Source organism: Thermobia domestica, chromosome 9 (genome assembly GCF_964235325.1).
Source record: "Thermobia domestica chromosome 9, izTheDome1.hap1.1, whole genome shotgun sequence".
Classification (NCBI taxonomy): domain Eukaryota; kingdom Metazoa; phylum Arthropoda; class Insecta; order Zygentoma; family Lepismatidae; genus Thermobia; species Thermobia domestica.
Genome location: NC_137462.1, coordinates 100,376,598 through 100,401,315, shown reverse-complemented (window position 1 = coordinate 100,401,315; position 24,718 = coordinate 100,376,598). Strand labels below are relative to the sequence as shown.

The 24,718-nt window shown below is 36.2% G+C and overlaps 1 protein-coding gene and 1 long non-coding RNA gene across 4 annotated transcripts in view; one reads left to right on the top strand and one right to left on the bottom strand.

Annotated features, from left to right (window-relative positions):
* Positions 1-24,718, top strand: part of LOC145694886 (uncharacterized) — a 593,410-nt gene that overhangs the window by 259,647 nt on the left and 309,045 nt on the right. The gene's annotated exons all lie outside the window — the stretch shown is intronic.
* Positions 1-24,718, bottom strand: part of LOC145694885 (uncharacterized) — a 50,422-nt gene that overhangs the window by 6,366 nt on the left and 19,338 nt on the right. The window contains exon 2 of the long non-coding RNA XR_014133058.1: positions 8,653-8,799. This is a non-coding gene — a long non-coding RNA (uncharacterized LOC145694885). The remainder of the gene's footprint in view (positions 1-8,652; positions 8,800-24,718) is intronic.

The following is a 24,718-nucleotide window of genomic DNA, read 5'->3' as shown; positions in this document are numbered from 1 at the left end:
ACTATTAATGCTTACCCCTCCAGAAAAAATCTAAGTTACGGCGCTGATGATCCATCAAGAAGTTCTTGTTTTTTTTTTTTTTTTTTTTTTCGCTTGAATAGGCAGAATAGATATATAAAGAAGTTTCGTAAATCAAATTATTTGAAAATTACAACTTGCATCTAAACAAAGAAACACTGTTTTGACTGGCTTGACGTAATTGTTACAGTTCCATTGTTTGCAAACAGCCTCCTAATCACATAAAAAGCCCTCAGTGTTTGCTTCCAAGTCAGCATTTGTTTGGTAAATAGTTATAAAATATAGAAGTGTGTAATAAAAATCATATAATTATTTTCAATTAACGCTACCCACTTCTTTCCCAGGATACATAGTTACCTACGCTTAAGGTTGAAGGTGAGTTACAGGTCATGAAAATTCAGGAATTAGTTTTTTTTTTTTTTAATGGGATTTGTAAGGCATTTTACATGTTCTACAGCGCCTAAAACAGAAATTTCTCACAGTGAACAGGACAATATTCTAGAACAAGTATGTAATACAGGAATTGCGTGATGGAACTGAAATCTTTTTCCGATGAATCAAACAAAAACAATTCTCTTCGTGAGTCCTAAGCGTGTTAACACCCATTTTCGTCTTTGTTTTTTGTTGTTTTGTTTTTGCTTTTTTGTGAATGGCCAATTACTTAACACACTTAATAAGGAGAAGCGAAACACTTACATGCAAGGTTAAGTTAATGAGGCACATCCTGAGAATTGGAGGTAGAAGTTTTCGTAATTGCATGTTTCCCTGGGTTAGAATATCACAACACTCGGTCTAGATCTTATTATCTTCCCCAACTACCTTTATGTTGTACAGAGGTACAAACTGAAAAATATACCTTATTTGTAGATTTCTTCTTTTTGTATGGCTATGTTTGTATCTACAAAACATCCTAATGATCTATAGGTGATGATGGACTCAGACGGTTTTCTGTTTAGAATCTGCATTGGTAAACGACAATATATTAAAAAAGAAAATAAGACAGAGATTAAATTGTATCATATTCACTTACTAAACGCAACGATATGTGTTTATTTTTTTTCACTTACATAACGTGAATCAAAGTACTAGTAGTAGGGTGGACCAGAATTCACGAACATGTCGCAACTGAACACTATCAATTTTAACTACTGTATTTAAACGATCATTTTTATCTCATAAACAAAATATGGTTATTTGTATGAAGTAGATTTTCAAAAGAGCTCCGTCGTGGCTAAGTGGTTGGCCTTTGGCGTGGAAGACTTGGGTTCGATTTCCGGCGGGAACTCATGTGGTTCGGATTCCATGTTAAGATCTAGATCCACGTCTCATATAGCGTCGCTGCTGAACGGGACGCTAAACTGAAAATCAAATCAAGTCTAGACTTTATGAATATTATTTTGAGAACCAGAGGTCGATTAACTTGACAAAGACTATATCGTCTCCACATAAATGCCAGGAATGACTCATGATTGTTCGTCTGATTGGATTTACATAGCAGGATGCGGCAACTGATGGCTCGGTCAAGAAGGCTATTCTCATACTGAACCCAGGAAACAATTGAATATCTGCGAGAATATTTCGAAGAAGCACCAAACACCCAGAAGAAAACAGTCTGGCCAAGTTAGGGTTGCGTTGAGTAATACAGTGTGTCCAATATACAATGTAACCCGGAGTTTGAGATAGTAGAACTTTTGAACCTGAAGTGATACACAAATAATGGTTATACCAAAATGAAGCCTTGTTCATGCATATATTTCTAAACTAGGAATGCAATGGATATACTCGATTGCAATGAAATGAGCTGAGCGAGCTTAAGCAACGTAATCAGTTTATTGTGACTTTTTAAAACAATCAGTATTTTTCATAAGAATCGCACAATTCTTCGTCTTGACCTTTTGTTCCGGCTAAAAAAAGTTTAAAAATTCGATAATTTGTTTTTAAATTGTGATTAAAATTGTAAATTTTTACGCTAAAAAAATAAAAGGGCTTCGCCGGAATTTTTGAAAATCACGCGCAGATTTTAATTGTTGAGAAAAAAATCACGTGAAAACTTTTTCCCCATGTTGTCTATGGAAGCGTTTTTCGGTGATTATTCCTCGATGGTACATCGGATTTTTGATTTCGACCTATGTTCTCACTCAGCACGACATACTCTATCAGCGTGCTAAGTTTGGTTGATATCGGCCAAACGGTCTAGGAGGAAGCGTTTTTCGGTCATTATTCCTCGATGGTACATCGGATTTTTGATTTCGACCTATGTTGTCACTCAGCACGACATACTCTATCAGCGTGCTAAGTTTGGTTGAGATCGGCCAAACGGTCTAGGAGGAGTTCGCGGACAACCAAACGGCTAACCCGAGTATAAGAGCTTCGCTCGCTCAGCTCAACTAGGAAGCAATGATTGAACTACAGTAGGAACCACACAGTGTTGCCAGATATAACCAAAGGTTTTTTTTTTTTTTTTTTGCAAAACGTAAATGAACTCATAACTCATACGTATGGATGTTCTCTCATTAATTTTCAGTTTGTTTAGTTGTAGGAGGTTGGAAACTATGGAGCAGAAAAAAGAATTTTTAATTTCCACCGATGACTAATCGAATGAGACCTCTGTAAGGAGGAATAGGGAAATCATAGTTTTCATTAATTAATACTCTGAATTGGCAACATTGCTGATGTTTCAGTGCATCAAAAGGTGTGTTAAGGATCTGTCTACATTATGCAATTCCTGAAAACAATGAAAAACGAACTTTGAAATTATCATAATAAAACTTTTATTTACATGCACCTGGCAACACTGCGACTATCAGATATGAGTTATCAGCTCTACAGCGGATGCTGGGAGTGTCTCTTGTTTTGATTCAAACACTGGTTCACACGTTTCATCAGGTTGGCAGCAACTTTACGAAGATTAGAAGTGTTAATGTTCTCAATGGCACTGCGAATGTTCGTTTCCAGGTCTTGAATAGTTCGAGAATTATCCTTGTATACCTTTTGCTTTAAATAGCCCCATAGAAATGAATAGCAGTGTTGCCGGGTGCATGTAAGTAAAAATTTTATGATAATTTCAAAGTTTGTTTTTCATTGTTTTCAGGAATTGCATAATGTAGACAGATCCTTAACACACCTTTTGATGCACTGAAACATCAGTAAGGTTGTCAATTCAGAGTGTTAATTTACGAAAACTACGATTTCCCTAGTTCTTCTTTACAGAGGCTTCATCCGATTAGTTATCGGTGGAAATAAAAAATTCTTTTTTCTGCTCCATAGTTTCCAAGTTACTCCAACTAAACAAACTGAAAATTAACGACAGAACATCCATACGTATGAGTTGTCAATTTACATGTTTTGCAAAAAAAATTAACACCTTTTTTCTTTCTTTCTTTCCTCTCTTTTTTAAGAAAAAACTGGGGAAGAAGAAAGGTATGTGGAAGGAAGAAAAAAAGAAGTATAATAATAATAATAAGAAGAAGAAGAAGAAGAAGAAGAAGAAGAAGCGTAATAACATGAATGATATGAATTCTCAATCTTCAAGTTTATAAACAACAATGTATTTACCAAATTAGAATTTGCAAAAATGATCACGAAAGCATGGAATACTAATGCTAATGTTGGAATTGCTTCAAGTGCATTTAAAGCAACTGGACTGTGGCCAGTAGATGTATATGCTATTCCTGGTTACGCTTATGTTGCAGAGAATTATTCTCTCGAATCTCAAGAATCTTTGTAATCTGCTGGTAATAATGACCCAACAAGCTCTTCTACACTACCTAATGTTGCTGTAGTGCACACATCACCAACTAATACAGCTAAGGTCAAGGACTTGCCTGTTTCGCAGACACTGAACTTCAACCTAGACCATCAAGTGCCTCAGGAAACACTATCAACCAAGTTTCTCAAACGCCGCGAAAAATTGTCAGATCACTTTTTTCCTCTGCCTACTATTCATAGCTAAAGCAACAGAAAAGGAAGACAGAGAAAAAGCACGAGAACTTATATCAAGTCAATTGATAATACAGCTTCAGTCCAAATGCATTTGAAAATGAAGACTTCCTGTAAAGGTGAAGAAGCAAACACCCATAAATAAATCTAAACACAAGTGGATATTAATAGTTTTATTGAAGAATACGCCAGATATGTTACGTTAGGAAAGACGACAGGCTCATCCATACAGTATGAGGAGAATGATAGTATTTGCCATATTTGAGAGGGAAAGTTTAGTGAAGACTCCAAAAGTTAAGATTGGATCAAGTGTGATATGTGCCAAGACTGGTATCATGTTTTCTTGTATAAACGTTCAGTGCTCTGAGTTCTTTCTTTGTGATTATTGGAGAAGATTTAGTGCCTAGTTATTTACGTCCAACCGACAGACAGGACTCTTGAAATGAACTGTGTTTTACGTGCATGTGCAACTATCTTTACTCGTTATTATAATCATCTACGTTTTATTTCTTCTTTTGTACATTTTTTGTATCTGCTTTGTAATTTATGTGAAAATATTAAAAAAGAAACGCTGCTCATATTTGCCCTATGAAATGCTCATATTACCCTTGTACTATGGAAAATATGAGCACTGCGCACCTACCTTACTAACCTGTTTATTACTCACGAACAAAAGTACGTATAATATTGTACTTTTTAGAGTTTATATACGTAAGATCAGGCTTTCTTTTGGTGATACTTTTTACTTTCTGTAATACATCATTTTTGAGATATATTAGTATTTTCATTAACTATGCTCATATTCAACTGACTTCCCCTACACCAACCTGGGTGCGCAAATGCTTCATTTCGGAGTTATAGGCTGCCGAAAACATGAAAAGATGATCTTTAAAGGTTCATACCTCCAATACTATGGGACCTACCATAGTTAGGTCAAGACCTCACTTATTAACTAGTATGTGCCCTTTACGAATATCCATGTTTCAGAATCTTGCGGAACTTCCGCAACAACTTGTATAGAGGTAATTGGTGAGTACTTCAAATTATATCTCCGTAGCCAAATTCCCTCTACAAAAATTGTTATGCGAGTACCTTAGGACTCTGAAATGTGTATTTTTGGATAGCGCACATATTAGTTCCTCAGTGAAGTCTTGACCCGACTACGGTAGGCCCCATAGTTTTGGAGGTATGGACCTTCAAAATTAATTTTTACACGTTTTCGGCAGCCTATAACTCCGAAGGGAACCATTTGGGGACCCAGATTGGTCTATACTTTTCGTTTTACCTTGGTGTCAGGAATCACCTCCCAAACGTTGTCAGTGTTGTTTTGACACATGTATAAGAGTAAACGAAATTTTCCGCTAAATTCGGATGTGCTACACCAATACAACACTAGAACAATCAATCATATTCATATACAAAATTTCCGATTAGCAAAAACTCAAAACTCTTTGCACCACACAGGAATAAAACTATATAATAAGCTGTCAAATTATGTGAAACAAATGCTAGATTTCCAGTTTAAGAAACATCTTGAATCATTGTCACATAATCACCTATTCTCTAGCATAACGGAATATTTTCAATTAGATTATTCTGTATAAGATTAGTATCAAAATGTTAGTACTATTATTATCTTGAATATGTCTGAAGTGAGTATGTGTAAGGTATTTTTTGTCTTTATGTAAATACCTATAATAGTATCTCCTGACGAAGCCATGAACTCAGAGTTCCTAAGGCGGAAAAATAAATAAATAAGGATATTAAGGAGATGGTTAAAAATCTTTTTGATTATTTTGGGATCAGATGAGTTCCATTGGGGGACGTTTTTGTTTATTCAGTAGGGAATCTTCGAATTTCTTCAGCTATCGAATGAGTTAAATTTCTTAATATATATATTTGCCACCAGTACTATTAGATCAACTCGTACTTTCGTCAGGAAAATCCAACTCATTCGTTTGATAATCATAAATCTATAATAGTATTTTAATGTAACAGTATGCAACAGTTTTCATTTGTTGCCCGTGGTATAAAGTTTGTTTTTGGTGGGAATACAAGAAATTTTCAGTGCTGACCCAGCATCTTGAGTCAGTTGGGAAACAAAAAGCTAACTTCATCTAGGAAAAAAACAGATTGTAGGTCAAGGAACCCAAAGTAATTATCTATCCGTGTGGGAGAGCGCTACCTAATCAGAAGGATCCTCTCATAAACTGAAAACTCTACAATATTATTATTGTTATTATTATTATTAGTGGTGATATACATAAGTAGTTTGATATATTGCAAACTAATTTCTTAATTATGCAAAGAAGTGAAAAGAAAACATGATAAATTCTCTCTTATTATTATTATTATTATTATTATTATTATTATTATTATTATTATTATTATTATTATCAAAGGACTTGACAAAGGTTTCTATAGAATACCAGAAAGATATACAGTGCATTTCAATTTCATAAGTAACCAAGACTTTTGCTCTTACGAATAGCTCTCATTTCCTTACATTAATATATGCTTGTATCCTTATACAATTTACCACACTATCAAATTATTTTCTGCGGCAACTCAGCAAGATCTTATAGGTTGCATATGCAGTTAGAATGTTCATGAAATCTTATTTTAATCGATTCCAATCATATTCAATAGGATTTATGTTATGTTCCAATCATATTCAATCCTGTTTATTCTTGTTTTAACTGTCAACTCATGCAGGAGACTGTTGTCCTTTCGTTTGATCTACATTACACAGTCAATGTTTAGAGTGAGTGAGTGTTCCACTGACTTTGGAATGTAGATCAAACGAAAGGACAACAGTCTCCTGCACAAGTTGACAGTTAAAACAAGAATAAACTTTTTTTTTTTTTTTTTTTGGTCAAGGGTGCATTTTGACTTTCCTCGCCTTCTGCTGATAGCAGCATTCTTCACCAGTGCTGCTGTGGGTGTGATAAGACAATGTTACAATTAGAGGAAAGAAACTAGCTTGAGAACCTTGACTGGATTATCCATTCATCCTAGTTTATTTTACTTCATAACAACGAATTTCCAGTTGAATTTGTGAACAAAACACCACCTAGAGTATGACATTATTACTTAATACTTTGACCCCCTTCTGCTCAAAAACACAAAACGCGCCTTGTTGTGTGTTATGGTATACTAAAGGAGTAACTATTCCCATAATTTCAGATTTTTCTATCCGTACCTATTGGAGATGCTGGACAGTGAAATATGCCAAATTGGCATAATTCCCCAACTTTACGATTTTCTTTCAGACCTTTGGGAGCATCTACAAGTCTGCAAATGTTTGAGTATAAACTTATGACCTCGGACTACATGCACACACAAATTCAGACCTCTATGTTAGTTGTTTCATCTTCCAAAACGTGCCTTCAATGTCCAAAAATGTTGCTACTGCAGACCCTGATTTCATCCCCTTCAAGTGGTTTTAGGCAAAAATGTTAAAGAGATCAAAGTTTTAGCTCTGCACGAGTTGGAGTCTTCCAGCATTTTCAATTTGATAGGACAAATACATACTGAGATAGTCAAAACAACGTAAACGCCTAATATATATATATATAGCGGCAGCCGCTGTGTCGCCATGGGATGTTGTAAAAAATAATTAATTGTGGTTTTGAAGTACCCTGATATAGGATAAACATTCATGATTTTTTTTTTTTTTTTTGAAAAGGTCGAGCGGCATTTTTTTTCTCGATCACTGTGCATGAATTGACCCAGATGCTATTTGAATTGTCAATTTGTATTTACGATCTTAGTCAGCAGCGATACTTTATAGGATCGAGACCTGTTACTCAAGTGAGAACTAAACCGAGGTAGCATGTTCGATGATGCTCTCCCACCAGGGAATCAAACCCGGGACCTTTTACACCAAAGGCATGTCCACTAGCCACTAAAGGAGTGGAAGTGCTATTACCATGTATTGTATACGCTAGCATGGTCGCCCGAAGAAAATTTTCGTGGGGGGCATCTCCCTGGTTGCTATATTATGTTTGGTATTTTTATTTGTATTTAGAAAATCTTAAGAAATCCCCCTGCCCCCCCTGTTCTGGTGCCCATGTTCGTTAGTATTGCTATATGATGTTTTATACATATATGTTAATGGGATCACGTAAACACTTAAGTCTAGGTTGTATGCAGTACAATAAACGCCTTTAAGTTTAATATTATAATAGTAACAAAACAAAGTAGTCTGTTGTCTCATTTGGAAATTATTTATACCAAAATCATTAAATTAACTTCAATATAATAGCACATTGGCTTCGGGTTTCTTGTACTCGTATACTAACCATTTTGTAAATAAAACCTAATTCGCCCGCATGGCATTTTATTTATTTATTTATTTATTTTATTTTATTTTATTTTGTTTTATTTTATTTTATTATTATTATTATTATTGTCATAGGTTGCGTGTAAACTTACATAAACTTGCGAGGATGTGAAGATTATTTGTAGTCACATAAAAGTTATGGGCAAGCTTGCAGGAAACCATTTGCTTTCCATATTTATGTATTTGTACTTTAAAATTATCAATTTATAGGAACTAAATATTTTGTGATGAACTTCCCTAATTTGATTTCCTTCCAGATGTATTGGCACAAAAAGTCTGCACTTACTGTATGAAATTTTATTCAAATCTAAAATAACCACCGCATATAAAGAAAATTCTGGTTTACTTACTTGTTAGGAAATTCGTATGTCAGTATGTATCAATTTTCTTTTTATACGTCTGCAGTATGTAACATGTGTTATCCTCTTGCGTGGGTAGCAGATTCAAAAGACAATCAGGCGGCGGTTCTTTTCTGCACGTGTGCCGGAACGTCATTCCTTACATACAAAAGAAGAAAAAACGAAGCACTTGCAGATGTCAGGAAAAGCGTGCACATTTGACTAATGTGACTACAGTACTTGCTGTACATACTAACAGAAAATTCCTGTTGACAGGCTGCTCATCTTGTTAACACATAGACCGTAAAAACAAACAAACAAGCGAAAAGTTTTCAGTTTCCTTTTACTGTCAAATATCATCTTTGAATAAAGCTATATTCAGATACAGAAGGCTGTGCAAGATTATGTACACGATAGGGAAAGAATAAACCAAAATCCTAGTCAAACATCCGACATGATAAAATCCTAGCAAAACACGGTGTAACTACACGAAAACTTTTCTTTTCACTCTTATCTGATATCGCTCGACTTTTCTTTTTAATACTTTTTTTGTTCTCTTCATATCTGCTTTTGGGATGTTCTGAATGTTTCTAGAACCAATCTCTGTGGAACATTCTTTATGAAAATGATTATACATCTTTCAACCGCCAGCATTTTAGAGGATGAAATTTTAATCAAAATAGTTCAGCCGGGCAAGATAGGTTCATAAATTCGCGGTGTACGTAATTAAATATAATAGTAATACAGTTGAAAATGTCAGTCTCTGCAGCAAGAGGTGACTCCCGAAGTTTCAAACAGTTGAAGCGACTTTTTGTTCAGCACCCGTAACCTGGCATTGCACCTCTGCTCCCAACCAAATATTGTTTTTATTTGAACGTTTCGTAAGTCGAGATAGATCAGATAGAGCCCCTTACCGTGATTTGAGTAATAATATGACAATTTAATAATTTATTTTATGATTCAATTTTGTAAACTTACCTTTGTTTGAATTGGAGGCTATAATTATTTCCATAGAATGTAGTATCCTCAGGGCGAAAGACAAGATGAAATTTATTTGCTATATTGTAAGTTCCTAATTTATATTGTCTTTTCAGATTTTTTACTTTTATAACAATGTCGATTCAGAACAAAACCGGACATAAACAAATTAGGATATAGAAGAACAAGAATGAAAGGATAAATTAATGAAGAGAGTACACGTAAAGAATAGAATTGTATTTGTAAGATTATAGGCCAACTATATAAATTGTATGATACTCTTCGATGAACCAAATGCATTTTATGTGGAGTTCATATCTAGAACCTTGTGTGAAAACGATTTGAATGGGACGCGACTATGCCTTGATTTGAAAAGGGATTCGTATTTCAACTCGAACAACTTTTCTGATGATACATTTTATTACAACTGTAATCTTAATATACGTGCTAGAGTACTTTGGTTACTAGAAAGAAAGTAATTTAATACTCTAAGACTTCACATCAGCGATCTTCCACGATCTAGATTTACATGATAAGCGATCAGTCATTTTAGTGTAATATGTGTAGTATACTGGCAGTACAAAGTACAAGGTGATTGAAATTGATTGGTTTTGTCATATAGTTTCTGTCCTATAGAGTCCTATAGTGGGATTCCGTGCAAGTACTTCTTCCTGCCGGAAATCGAATACGGACACTAAAAATATGTACGTTAGCCATATGCTGACAAAGAGGCACGTCTGATGTATGTATCACTTCATTTTATGTCCCTACGTTGGGTATGTTTTATTCGGTTTGCCTTGGTGTGGTTAAGATTTTTTTTTAAAATTCTTTGGATGATGAATAAATACTGACAATGTTAAAGCACAAATACCTCAATAATATTGCGTTTTGAAGAACGAAGTTATGCTCTCACACGAGAGATTCTACTGACTTATGAATATAATCAAAACGGAAGGGCGTCTTCGAGCATAAAAATAACACAATAGTATTATTAACATATTTTAATTTGAAATATTACGAATTTTGCCAGCATTTATAGATTCTTTTGAAAGGTGGTTTTGGCATTTAAAAAAAAAAAAAAACTCCCGAAAATGTTTTTTCCTCAGTATTTGTTAATATACTTTCCAACTTGGAATGATAGATATAACATGATTTATTGAAAAAAAAAACACACACACAAAAAAAAAAACATGATTTATTTAGGATCCGTATGGTACGATTGAAATGTCCATATTTTTCTGGAGAGAAACCACTCCTTTATAACGCAATCAATAGATTGACCGCTGTCCCCGAACGAAGTCAAAAACAGACTAGGAATGCGTAATCAGTCAGGAAACAGTTGAACAAAGTGGTTGTGTGAAAGTGTGCAGTGTATAACACAATTGCGAGTGATCTTTACAAATTCGAAATTAGACCTTCTACACATCTAGCCACAAGAAACATCAACCGTGCATTTGAGCCAGGAGTGATGTATGAACGCACCATACGCCGTTAGGCTGTGAAATTCTGTTCCGGTGACGCAACATTAAACAGTAGAGGCCCACTGCCACCGACCAATAGTATATTCTGATGAGCTGCTCAGAAACAGAATGGAAGCGAACCCCGAAACAGTATTTGTGCAGTTAACAAATGAGTTGGAGGGACACGTGTACCATGTCGTTCAGCGACTGCGCAAACGGTGAGGTTGAAGTAGTTGCAACTCATGATGCCACATGTTTTGAGAATTGTCTATAAGTATAGACGGCTGGAAATATGCAGTTCTGAGTCTATACAATTCCCGGGAAAGTTTCCTGCATCGAATAGTCACTTCCAATAAGAAATAAATAATAATAAACGGATCTGCTACAACAACCATAAGCGGTCAAGACAGATGAAGTGGTGATTAACTTTCGGAATGGTTACGGCCCTTACCGAAATCACCCACCCACCTGAAGAAAGTGTTGTTGCTGATACGATGTTCTGCGGTGGGATTGATCCATCATGTCTTTCTCAATCGAGGCGAAACCATCACTGCGGACAGGGTCGTTGTGGCGATTGATTTTCCTTTGCGAGTTCAAAATGAGGCATTTAGCCGCGAAAAACATTAACGGTGCACTTTCCATAAGTTGCAGTGTGAAATCTTTTCTCATCCATCCTTTTCTCCTGACATCTCACCGACTTTCTTTAAATTCCCATCAAAATGTTTCAGTTCACCCAGAAAATCGAACTGTTCTGTGATGACGTGGTTAGCATGTACTCTCTCAGGGCGGAAGGCCTGCGTTCGATTACCGGTGGTATATTTATCTATCTATCCATTTCTCTCTCTCTCTCTCTCTCTCTCTCTCTCTATATATATATATATATATATATATATATATATATATGTTACCGTCAGAACCCGAAATTAGGTAAAACTAGAATTTCCTAGTTAAAACTAGTTTTCTCAAAGCCGCTTCGAAAGAACTAATATTAACTAGTCAATACTAGAATTTACGATGTTAGTTAGGTAGTTCTAGTTTTTACTATTTTTCCTTCTAGTTAAAACGTGTTATTACTAGTCAAAACTAGTATTAACTGAAATGTGTTACCGTCAAAACCCGAAATCTGTTGAAACCAGAATACCCTAGTTAAAACTAGTTTCGTCAGCCTTTTGTATTAACTCAGTATTAACTAGTGAATTGTAAAATTGACAACGCTTATTAAGAATGCGTAGTTTACTATTTATTTTCATTAAAATACAATATTACTTGTGAAACCTGAAGAAATGTATTTATTAAGACACTTAGAAATAACTTTTCTTTTGCACAAACATCATAAATGTTTCTATATATTTCTAAAAAGTATTATGGCACTCACAATATCATAGAAATCCTTTGTTTTTGCAGTACCTTGCGAAATATAAGCCCTCTTGCATGCATAACATGTGAATCCTTGTCGTTCAAATACAATTCTATAGAAACACTTATTTATTAAGAAATACACAGAAAAGACTTCCGTTTTGCACAAATATCTGAAATGCTTTAGTATGTTAGCACAAGGTAAAATACACACTACTATTGCACTACTACTTATTCAATTCGGTGGTGCCAAAGCCAATCTACTGACGTAATATTGTATATTTATTATGAAATACAAAGAAAAACTTTTTATTGCTAAAACATCTTAAATGTTTCTATTTGTTACCACAAGGTAAACTATCATGGCATTTTGAGTTGCAGAGAAAACCTTTATTCTTGCACAAGCATCTTTTCGAAATACATGCTTTCTTGCACACACAACGTGTGAACCCTTGTGGGGTTAATGCTGCTTTCCTGGCTGCAGTTCTCAACGAAATTTCAGTATCTGGTACCTCGACTGGTGTCAGGAACTTCTCGTGGCAATTCAGACCTACAACAGACACATTTTGTTTAATCACATGGTGTGGGAATCCTGAATCACTTATATAAAAAATAATAATGACTTTTCAAAACAAAATAATAATGTATTTTAACGCACAATTTCCACACTCGTCATAATTAGTATTTCAGAGAAACACCGGTAGTTAATCTGCGTATTTCCTACAAAAACGCCAATGCACTAAAGCACATTTCACGAGTACCGGTTTCACAAGCTAAACAGCAGTCTTTTACCGGGATCAAGTTCGTGACATGTTATCAATCTACTGGTTAGTACACAGGAGACAACAACAGATGGATTACACATTATTAAATCGGTTCCGGAAAAACATAATGGACATTATAACAGAAAATTATTTTGACATAAAATGATGTGAAGAATCCATCATTATTTCGGTTAATAATAATATTACAGATACGTATAAAACACTAACATCTATGGTTAAGGGTGTTGACCAAACTCCTCCCCATTAATTTTTCCGTTTTTTGAAGATTGTGAGAAGTTGTAGGTCACTATCACCATTTGGAAAGCAAGCAAGACAGAATTTAAGTAATTCTATGATCTAAAAGGATCAGCGCTGTAAACAATTTACTTTTTGTATAGAAATTTGAATAGCTGTGAATAATGATGTCACACGCTGACTACTCAAAAATCTAAACAAAAAAATAAGTTGTTTACAGGAATAATCCTTTCAGATCACAGACTTATTAAATTCTATCTTGCTTGCTATCCAAAATTGTGATAGTGACCTACAACTTCCCACAATCTTAGAAAAAGAAAGAAAGAAAGAAAAGAAAGTGGTGGGAAGCTTAGTCAACAGCGTTAACATATACAATATAGCTCTTAATTACCGAGCGGCCATAGATCAGTTGGTAAAGTGCTGGCTTCGCATTCGGAAGGTCGCAAGTTCGCGTCCAGCGGCCTACCATCCTGACTGAGGATTTCCAGCTTTTATCCCTCTCATACCAATCAAAGAATGTGATAGTACCTATAAAACTAGGCCTTAACCAACTTCCTTCCCATATGCTATCTCGTACCCCATCCCGGCGTGTACCAGAGATGCCTAAAGGCCTTAAATGAAAATGCTTAAGGCCTTCTGCGGGCGTGGTCGCGGGCTCTAAATCCCGCTGGGAGCCCTCCGCCTCGGATACAAACCCGAGCAGTGGTTCGGATCCCACTTTAACCTGTAGGTCCCGTCGTTAGAAGCTCCTTAGCTTGTTTAGGACGTTAATACAAATTCTATCAATAAGGAGCACATAAAAGACAGAAAACTTACCTGCAATATAATTTATCCAGCTTTCCATCCTTGGTTCCAATCTTGTGCAGATCTTCATTTTTTTCTAGAACAACTCCAATGACATTCCGAAAATCCGCCTTTGCTCTGTCCAATTCCGGGATTGGTATTATGACATTATCTCCCACTTCAACAGGTGGATGGGTGGCATCAGAGATACGTTTCATTTTCTTGGCCTGCTTTGACAAATTTTCACGTGCTTCTTTCCTGGATGATGTGATATCTACCGCACTAGGACCAGCCTCATTTTCTCCTTCATCAAATGTTTCATGTTCACTAAAGCGCTCATTCATGTCCTCAATAATACTCACGAGGTCGTCCTCATCGTTTATGTTTTGGAGAACATCTGATGACAGTGCTGAAGTCGTAAGTCCTACTCTTGGCTCAATGCCGAACATCGCACGGTATGGAGTCTGTTTTATTCCGGAATGATAAGCTCAATTTTTCATAAACTGAACAAAGCGGAGACCATTTGACCAGTTTGTTGTTTTATTATCATGTATCCACAAGGCAAGCATATTTTCTATATCTTGATTTGCCCGTTCTACTGACCCTTGGCTTTGGCTGTGCCTGGGCTTTCCGTTGACTAACTTTAACTCAGGCCAGAGTGTCGTTAGTTCCTTGATGACAGAATTAACAAACTCTCTGCCATTATCAGAATGTAAAATGCAGGGGGCACCAAATGTCAAAAATATGTCCGTCAGTTGGTAGGCTACTTCTTCAGCTCTTTTGGTTTGCAGCGCTCGCAGTAAGACAAACTTCATCAGATGATCCTGGTATACCATGATAAACTTGAACTTACGATCAGGGTGTGCTTGCATGTCTATCAGGTCCACTTGACATCGGCTGTTCATTTCTGTGTGAAGTATTGGCTTAGAAACAAAGCCCTTCTTTTTCATACTTTTCTTCCGTTGACATGTTTCACACATTGACAGAAAAATATCTATCATTTGTGTCGTAACGTTGGCATATTTCCTAGAAGTTTCAGTTTTCATTATATCTCGACCTCCGTGTCCCACAGCAACATGTGATGCTTCAATCACATCAAAGATCTCCTCGGCAGGTAAGTAGTACTTAACAGGCTCACTATTCGACGCCAGTTTTTTTTGTTTCACCAACTTCCAAAACATTAAACCGTTTCAAACGTCTGTACTGTAAAGGTGTTTTCTTTGCAGCAGATTTTGCCTCTTCAACTTCAGTTAAAAGTTTACTGTAAACGTCCTTGGTCATTGCATTATAGTGACTGTCTTTTTCATTTTCCAAACGAATAATTTCTTTGAAGAATCTTTCCTTCAAAATTGTTTCTTTATCGGACTGACTCATCACAACGAATAATCACCTCACACTTCCCGAAACACTAACACACGCGTAGCCACGACAAGAGAGAAGCACCTGCACACTTTACAAAGGCTCCGAACAGACTGAGAGAAAACAAAACAATACTTTCCGAGTAGGAGCAAGTCCGAACTTGCAGAAACACTGTTAACTGATCCATTTTGGTCAGAACTAGTTTTAACTAGTAAAAACTGTATATGATTCACATTAGTCTTTTTCGTTAATTCCAGAATTACCTAACTAACATAGTAAATTCGAGTATTGACTAGTTAATACTAGTTCTTTCGAAACGGCTTTGAGAAAACTAGTTTTAACTAGGAAATTCTAGTTTTACCTAATTTCGGGTTCTGACGGTAACATATATATATATATATATATATATATATATATATATATATATATATATATATATATATATATATATATATATATATATATATATAATATAATATTGTTCAGATACCACGCTAAGCTTAAAATTCACATCTCATAACCTTAGTGCTGAAGACAACATTAAACTCGAAATCAACAGAGCATGATTTTCCCCCTCTCTCTCTTAAGCCGTTAAACTATTAGTATCTAGTAATTTCTATAGTGCTGCCAAAATGCCTTGAGCCATGGCAAAAATGCAAACTAAAGCGCACACCTACGCGTTGAGCCAATAAGGGTTCAGCTGGTGCTAAGCGAGAGAGTCTTAGCGAAAAGGAGTGAAATTCCTTCTGCCGATAGCAGCGCTAGAAACGGAGGACTAGGTGTCAAGTCAATGTGGTATATCTATAGCTCCTTTAAAAGACCGAACTGGAAAGTTAATTTAGTATCCCCGCTTAATTAAAAACAAATGCCGAAGAGGGTACCATCTTAACACTACGGTGTTCCCGGGTTGGATTCTAGTAGTAATACATAAAAAAAAAAAAAAAAAAAAAGTGGTTGGAAACTAATTTCACACTTCATCTCTTCTCGTAGAGCAGCTTTTTAATGTGACTGGGCACAAAGAATATAGAAAAATACTTAAGTAAACATACTTTATTTTCACATTAATATACGTAAATGCAATATTATTTATGCATACAATATTCGAGTCATATTAATCTATGTTTCCTAAACAATTAGTTTTAACGAGTGAGTTATGTATACATTTTAATCAATAATATAATAATTTACCAATAAGAAAGATGAAACTCTACTTAGGCCTACATAGCCCCCGCGAGCAAAACCTGAAATGACGTTACTCGTTTTAATCCAGATAGTAGTCTGTAAATCTGATACACGCAAAAAGTTTTCTTTCTTTTCACTTTGAAATAATACGTGTGATGTTCTTTCAAATGACTTATGATGGTAATTTTTAATCAATTACTTGTGTTATATCCGTAATTTTAATGTTAAGTCGTCAAAATTTAAATATTTCTTTTTCAACTATGTCCCCCTTTGCATGCAGTCTCTGTTAAAACTTGATGTATAAATTACGTAAATATTGTTATACTAGCTACAGTGTTAAATTACTAATAGCTGTCTATTTAGAGAACCTAAGAATTGGCATAACTAGGATATTTTGTTATGGAGGCCATGGCACCATACTTCTGTGAATTGAAAGAATCGTACCTGCGGTCCAACGGCATTCTGGAGGAGCAATTATTTTTCACGGATCCTGGTTCTCTAGGGTTCTTTAGTTACATTTATGCAAATACAGTTCTATTACAGTTTTCTTCAGCATTACACTTAATATTCTATACTGTTATTAGAATAGCCCTCCCTGTAGCTAGTAAATATTGGTCTCTGTTTCCCAGGCTAAATAGTGAGTTCCGAGTAGTGCTCTCAACGGGTCGGGTCGGGTTGAAGACCAACCCGACCCGACCCGTGACCCGAATTGACTGACCCGACCCGACCCGAACCGTGATCCGATCTGATTGACCTGACCCGATAACCCGACCCGAGCTGACCCGGTTGACCCGACCCGACAACCCGACCCGAATAACCCGACCCGACAACCCGACCCGAGCTGACCCGATTGACCCGACCCGACAACCCGACCCGAGCTGACCCGATTGACCCGACCCGAATAACCCGACCCGACAACCCGACCCGATTGACCCGACCCGACAACCCGACCCGATCTGGCCCGACCCGACAACCCGACCCGAGTAGCCTGACCCGACAACCCGACCCGACTGACCCGACCCGAGTTGACCCGACCCGAACTGACCCGATCCGAGTCGGGTCGGGTCGGGTCACGGGTCGGGTCGGGTCAGCCAATATTTACAATGCAAAATCATTGAGAACATAACAATGCAACAATGAAAAGCTTATTTTCATTTCTGTAAACTTATCGGTGAAATCCTTTGATGTGGAGAAAAGAAAAAAGTAAAAGAAGAATTTTTTCTGCCAACAATGAATAGTATGCAAGAACTCCATACTATATTGTTACACTGACGACGCCAGCTTTAAGTTCTTAGGGGGGCAAAGGAGGGGCAGATACATTTTCGGGGGGGGGGCTATTTGCCATACCAAAAATGACATATTTATTACTTTTGACTTATTTTACATTACATTGTGTATTTCGTTGCTGTTTTTATGTTAGATCTATATGATTATAAATTAAACTTATTTCAAATAAAATTTGTAACTAACAAATAAGTAACGTCTGCACATGAAATATTTTTCAATGAAACTTTTGAAGCCTAAACATAAATTGAATTACTTTCGCGTAAGCTACAAGTAACACATTCGTCTATATGCTACGTCTCTCTCTCTCTCTCTCTCTATATATATATATATATAGCCAGAGAGAGAATTTACGAGGAGCTGCTGAAAATGTCGTAGTCCAATCCAGAAGGAGTGTAGGTACTAGGTAGAAAAATGAAACCGTAGTTTAGAAAAACATATCTCTGTATGTACAAATATAAATTTTCATATTAATAATGAAATTCTTATTGTTTCTCAGGCCTCTGAAGTGATTATGTGTGCCCAAACAGATAATTTCACGAACATCCAGATCCTTACTGTTATAACATTTTTGTTCCAGCAAGGAAAGTCACCGAAGTAAATTAATGAGGAAATCAGTGAAACACCACGGGACTCTCCTCCGTTATATATGGTGGTGAAGAAGTAAGTGGCTTAGTATAAACGTAGCAATTTCTCAACAAATTATTCTTTACATCCAGGATGATTAAAAGCAATGACTCTTCCTGGAATCATGGATGCAATTTGTGACATTATTCTTGAAAATTGCAGCATTTCACCCAGTGGTGGATATAGCCCGGGGCCGGAGGACCTAGGCCACCCCAGTTTTTGTATGACAAAAATAATTTAAGCAAAATATATGTCAGGAGAATAAAAGGGTAACGGCATTAAGAGAAGTCTTCTTCCAATTTGACCGTAATGCTGATCAATTTCGCTGACGAATAGTAACCATAGATGAAATATGATTGTACCACTATGATCCTGAATCGGAACAACAGTCAATGGAGTAGTAGCACTCATTTCTCCATCGCCCCAAGAAGTTCAAGACACAGAAGTAGGTTGAGAAACTGTTTGGAACATTCTTCTGGTATAAGTATGGAGTGGTAGACTACCTCCTCAATGGTCAGATATTTAATCCAGAATCTCTACATTACTTACAAAACTGAAAGAAAAATTCAAAGTTCAACGCTGCGGAAAATGAAAAGAAAGGAATTCTGTTCCTTCAGGAGAATACACCTGTCCATCAAGCCCCTGCGAACATAACTGACATTGCATAATCTAGGATTTCAATGTCTAGATCATCATTCTTATTCCGCAGATTTAGCTCCGTCTAACTATTACGTGTACTTATTTCCCAAACTTAAGTAACACTTGAAAGGCGCCATTTTAGATCTGATAGGGGTAGTGCTACGAACAGTGGTGCGAGGAAATCTAGATTTTTTTAACTTTTCTGCAAAAGCTGGAACACTGTACAAGGTAGTATATTGACTCTCGGGGGAAAAGAAGAAGAAGTAAAACTTCACCAATCCACGTGCACTCCTTCTGGGTTGGGCTACGAATTTTTCAGCAGTTCCTAGTCAATATGGTAGACGTCACGTCAGTACTTTGAAACAAAATAAGTAAAGGAGCACTAGTATAAACCAATTACTAACTAAAGATCAGCACTCTGACAATACATTTTATTGGGAATCAATTTCTTCCATAATTTTATTATTATCATTTGCAGGAAGGGAAAACACAACTCTTTTTATCTCCTTCAAAAAATTAAGCCCTGGTAGTTGCAAACTAAGCTGTTATAAGCACATCCTCTGAATATTGGAAGCCGAGAATAATGTTTCAGAAAAAATAAGTTTTAAATAAAACAAAATATGAAACTGAAAACTTCAAACCTGGATAAATACAAACAAGTTACGTAACTGGTTTTACCTTTCTTTTGTTTCCAATCGAAGTTGATCCAATGAGAAGAAAACAAGTCGACCAAATCTACTATTGTTCGCTAGGCACAATTATTAAAAATCATAAGAAAGAAGTATAACTAAAATTTACCTCAAAAGGGGCTAAATTAGAAAACAGAAATATGCGTGTATACCCAGACGCTCAAAGAAGAAAGCTTGAGGATTAATCTGCCACATAGTAAATTCATGGAAAGTAGACTACAATTTGTCAATGAGATTGGTTATGATACTGATATAAAATACTACGTGAAGAATGTTTAAAGATTGTACGAGTCTGGAGGGGCAGTCTAGGTGGCAGTCAGGGGGGCAGAAGTAGCTACTAGGGGGGCGCTCTCCCCCCTTCTCCCCTCTGGCGTCGTCACTGTATTGTTATGTTTACTTTTTGAACTTAAGCACTTTCTGTACTTTTTGGTGGCATCTTTTACTTTCCCTTTCTGTATATATGTACCTGTAAGGCGCACACAAATGATAGAAAAAATTTATTCGAGCAAAGCACATCTCTTTACAATGAATTAAGTAGAAAGTTCATTAAATATGAGAGAAACTAGTTGCAAAAAAATATCAATAAATAGATTAAGATATTTAGAATATTTAATGTATAATAAATATACATTATACACGATTAATGTAAAATAATCATTGAAATTAACAATAAAGCATAATTTAAAAAAAAGCATAATTAAACAAGAAATAAAGCATAATGTGGGTTGCTCTAACAATTAAGTTGTATGAAGACGAGAAGAAAACGAAAGCTGATTCCTTAACGAATTTCGTTGATCTTCTTTGTGTCTACAAAAACGCATTCCTAGAAACCTACAAGCTAGGTATCATCTCTGTGATTATATCAGTTTCTAGTGCTACATGTGAAAGGTCATTCTCTTCTTTGAAAAGATTAAAGACTTGTATACGCAATTCAATGACTCATGATAGGTTGAAAAACTTAGTGTTACTTTATTTTGAGAAGAAAATTGATAAATCGTTAGATCTTTAACAAGTTGTGGATATGTTTGCTGCTGCCCACACGAATAGAAAGATCCTCTTCAAGTAGAGGCATGAACCTATAAGTTATTTTCTTTACCTGTAAAAGTGTATTTGCTTCCACTTAAGTCAACCAGCTACACATATTTTAAACGCCATGATTAAATAACTATTTACTTATATTAGAAATCAATTGCATTAATGAATCCTAGTTGTTTGAGGTACTAAATTCTTATATTTTCACTGTTTTCCAAAGAGTAAAATCATGAACAATAAAGATGGAAACATTCACCTTGAATACACACACACACACACACACACACACACACACACACACATATATATATATATATATATATATATATATATATATATAATATATATATAGGAGATGTCCCCCTCAAAATCCTCTTGGGCCCTTCATTTCCCCCCCCCTGAAAAAAACTCTAGCTACGCTACTGGACACCATGCACCAGAGATGAATTCTCTACCACTGAGCCACCGCGGCCCTGCTTGGGCTTGGTCGTCCATATCCAATATCTCTTTTGGCGTTGCTTAAACAACTTCTAGTTTTCTTCTAAATCCAGACTCCATATTGGCGTAGATATTAATATTACAGTCGATTGGTAAAATCAATCTTCCACATTTAAAAATTAAAGTACACAGAAGTAGAAAAATAAGCATTTATCATAAAAACACTAGCTGCAAGTGTTCAAAATATTTATGGTTTCTATAAAATCAATTGAAAATTGCTATTTTTAATTAGGCAGCTAGTGAAAAACAGGAGCTTTCGACTCCAGCCGAGTTTAAACTCAACCTAAACTCAGTTGACCAAAGTGAACTGACCCGACTAACCCGACCCGACAACCCGACCCGACAACCCGACCCGATAACCCGACCCGACTGACCCGACCCTACAACCCGACCCGAATAACCCGACCCGACAACCCGTCCCGAGCTGACCCGATTGACCCGACCCGACAACCCGACCCGAATAACCCGACCCGACAACCCGACCCGAGCTGACCCGATTGACCCGACCCGACAACCCGACCCGAATAACCCGACCCGACAACCCGACCCGAGCTGACCCGACTGACCCGACCCGATAACCCGACCCGAGTAGCCTGACCCGGCAACCCGACCCGAGCTGACCCGACTGACCCGACCCGATAACCCGACCCGAGTTGACCTGACCCGTTTGAGAGCACTAGTTCCGAGAGACTTATTATATAAGAATGTTTTATAAAAATTTAGTATACTTTTTTTTCCTCGAGCGGCATTTCTATATTTGTCGGGGATTTGTCTAGTCTTATCTCGAATTCCACAAAGCTCATCTCGTCTCGGAAATTAGTTCTTGAAGTACTCCAAAGTACTTGAATTCTAAATTTACCTGTTAAAACGAATATCGTTTCTGTAACTTCTTTATGGTTAGAGAAATAAACTTTTTCAAAGCGGACTACATGGTTCTATATCGTGACTTTTCTTTCAATAATAATAATAATAATAATAATAATAAAACCATTAGTTGCAACTCTGTATTTCCTCTTACCAAGGCCGAAATATAACATTGTTCATGTTTCATCAAAATTGCTTTGAGGTGGAGTGTGTAAACTTATACAAAACAAGAAATGATCAGTAAAGGGAGGAGGATGATAGGGAATGTGGGAAATGTTTACATATTCGCACGAAATTAAACTCAAATTGACAGGAAACGTAGGAAAATGTGTAATATGTTAGTGGGTTTTTTGTTCGTGTTATTTCACCAACTCTCCAACTTACATTAAGAAGAAAGCTAAGAATAATTAATATATGCTTATTCTCGGTAATTGTTACTTGAAATCATGACCATCCATAAATGTTATTTATCTCCTGTCCATCATTCAGAATTTGAAGATCTACTTAAACAATGCCAGATGGTAGATATACCTGTATATCGGATTCCAGAGACGGATGTGGAATCGAAATTGAGTGAAACTAGTGCCACGAGAAAAAAATAGAATCTTATCTTTCCTTGTGTTGGAAGGAGGAAAGACCAATACTGTTACGTCGATCAATACATATGCATGTTTCAAATAAAGCCATATAGTTGCATATGGCTGTAGTGTGTGTGTGTGGTTTTATTGTTTGAGGGTAGAAATAGCCAAATATGGGAGGTGAAACGAAAAAATGCCTTGAACGAAGTTCAGTATACTGTGACACTAGAGAGTGGACATCCAAACAAATAATACATGCAAATGAGGATTTGCGGGACGTAAAAGAGACTCAGGTACGTGTGTACGAATTAAAAGTAAAAGCATGTAGCGACTTGTTTTCGTGTAGCGATCAATTGAAACCTCTCCTCCAACTTGTACCTACTACACGTACGTACACACTCTTTGTATTCCATTAATAAAACTTATATCCTTGTCAGGCTAACTGTCCATTTGTATTATTGCCAGAAATTTGTCCAAGAGTCTTGATCCAGTACCAAAAGATACCAAAATATTCTTTAAAACATTTGACTTATAGAAATTTGTATACATTCATGTAAATGTTATACATTCAGTGCCCGCATATGCTCAGCAAGCATTGTGTTTATTCTATTCCCTGTAGAGACTTTGAATTTTCGTGAACATTTAGCATTCAGAAACAATTGGAAGCGGCTACTTTCATCTAGATGCTAGAAACAATACCATTGACTATGTATCACTCAATCGGCCATTTGTCTGGTTGTAGACATCCATGGCTTGTACCTTTTTTCTTTAATAGATTTTTTTTTTAAAAAATCACCACGGATTCATACCGATCTAGTGGTGAATGAATGCTTTGGAAAGATTTATGCAAGTTGCAATAATCCGGTAGTACGAGATGTAAGACTTACCACAACATTGCTTGTATTGTGTGTGCGCATACAGGAAACTTGCGGTTTGCCGTTAAGTGTGTTACAATGTTTGGTTAATGTCCTAAGGAAATGCATGGTTTTCTTGGTTATGTGCAGTGTGAAGTAAATTTTCAGTGGATGATTTATATACCAAGAGAACTAAGAAGAAGCGACATAAGTGGGATATTCCCCGCTTTTACAGAAAAGAAAAGTTATCTTCCATATAATTTTATATTAAGTCGTAATTCTCAAAGTTCCTACGGTACTGTATTTGATTTTATTTTGCTTCGCCTACTAACCTACAGTATAGGAATTTACGTTATATTATTCTAATTGTATTTGCTGTATTGGCAATAAATTTTATGAGAAATCCTTCTATATGTGTGTCAATATTTTGGGACAGACTCCTCACATTAAAATAAGAAAAAAAAGTTAATATGGACTTGTGCTCAAAAGTGGGTAGTTTTGGAGTTATAGGGTGCCGAAAACGTACAATAAGTAAGCTTTAAACGTTTATAGCTCCACTACTATGGGACCTATCGTAGTCGGGTCAAGACATCACTGAGGAACTGGTACGTAAACTTCCAAGTATACATCTTTCAGAACCTCCGATACTTGCGCAATCATTTTTGAGAGAGGCTGTTTTGGATTGCACTTGATCACCCTCCATCTACCTGTCTAAAAATTAATGTACAAGAAGTACTGGAGCATTCTTAAACATGGATATTTGAATAGTTCACATACCAGTTTTTCAGTGATATGGAGCCGACTAAGATAGGCTCCATAGTAGTGGAGCTATGAACGTTTAAAGTTCACTTATTGCACGTTTTCGGCACCCAATAA